Below are 1718 nucleotides of genomic sequence, written 5' to 3'. Positions count from 1 at the left end.
ATTCTTTCTGTGCTCTGTTGTTTTTTAGAAGGAACTCATGAAATATACTGGAAAATTTTCCCTACCTCCTATACCTGAATACACTTCTAATATTCAATACAAAACCATCATGATAATGATCCCAAGACACTGCAAATTCTATTGCATTTTGAATCACCCAATATTGAGATACATTTATTTATGCTAAATCCCTGACTTTAAAATAACTGACATATTTGGCAAGCTGCTGGATCTTAACACACTTCCACCTTCAGAGTCTTTACTTGCACTGCCAGAGCTGTGGGACAGGCATTTTTGACAAACCCACAGTGGAAACTAACCCACATATTTCAATAGAAATGTTACAATTGTTACATTTAACCACAGTAATACACTCACATGAAGGACTAAACAGCTTCTTACATAATAGCCTGAAAGTTAGCCACATTTTAAATAATTTAGATGAGAAATTGTATTCTGAGTTCCAATCAAGTAGCAATGTTTTCAGGTTGAAAGTAGGAAATTGCATGCATTCCTAAATACACATGGAAATTGTTAGTCACCAACTAAGCTTACCCTTCCATTCTGTAGCATTTCATGCAATGCAAACAAACAAACAAACACAAAAAAACCAGTATGATCCAAAATCAAGACAGAATACTGAATCCATATTTATCTCTCAAATTCTCAGCGACTATAGGCAGCATCAAAAGCCTCACAAGCCTACTCAACTGCAAACATTTCTTGCTGCAAGTATTACTGAATATCAAGTTCTATTATACCATGTCTAAAGCAGGACTTGGGTAATGTAATGATACGTCCCCCTGTGGCAGCACCTATCCCCTATTAATATGTGGGTGTGCTGTGCTTCCTATAGGTAAGGGGTAGCAGTCTCATTCACAGAAATTTCCTTTGTTAAGATGCTCAATTTCTGGTGATACCATCCAACTACCCACTGATTTCCTGGCAAGGGCATTCAACAGAATGTACTGCTCCCAATCCCACAAACCTAGTAGAAAGTTGCAGGGGTGACCTTAGCACCCTTGAAGTGGGCAAAGTAGACACAGGATGGGTAAAACATAGGAATCAAAAGTAGGCTGTGGACCTACCACTTGCTTTCGATTTTGTTATCACTTGTCAAGCATGGGGCTAGCCTGTGAGGTTACAAAGATGAGTAAAACAGTGGGGTTGGCAGACTAGTATACAGGGAATTGGCTGGCATTTTGGAATATTCATTACTTTTAGTTATGGTAAGAAAAACTCTGCAAATGTACAAATAAAACCTAGACCACAAACTCTACTGCTAAATTTTAAACTTAAAACGTTCTGAAGAATAAAAGGGAATTGCATACTCTTCATTTTAAACAGGGAAGAGTTCACACAGCTTATTCCTAGCCAGTGGAAAAATCAGTCTTCCCATCATTAGCCCGGAACTATGTACTAGTTATACTATTCAGTAAATAAAATTGAGTTGGGGTAAGAGATCAAATATGAGAAGCTGAAAACTAAAAAATTCTTAAGGTTAGAAACACACTGACAAGTACTCTCCTTAGTTCAGAGCCACAGATCTTACCCTCTACTGAAGCTACTGCGCGATAATATGCCCAAGAGGGCCGGCCGTGGTGGCTCACGCCTGTAATCCCCGCACTGTGGGAGGCTGACGCGGGCAGATCACCTGAGGTCAGGAGTTCAAGACCACCCAGGCCAACATGGTGACACCCCATCCCTACAAAAAAAAA

Source organism: Mandrillus leucophaeus, unplaced genomic scaffold (genome assembly GCF_000951045.1).
Source record: "Mandrillus leucophaeus isolate KB7577 unplaced genomic scaffold, Mleu.le_1.0 Scaffold121, whole genome shotgun sequence".
NCBI classification, from domain to species: domain Eukaryota; kingdom Metazoa; phylum Chordata; class Mammalia; order Primates; family Cercopithecidae; genus Mandrillus; species Mandrillus leucophaeus.
This window is presented reverse-complemented; position numbering follows the sequence as displayed.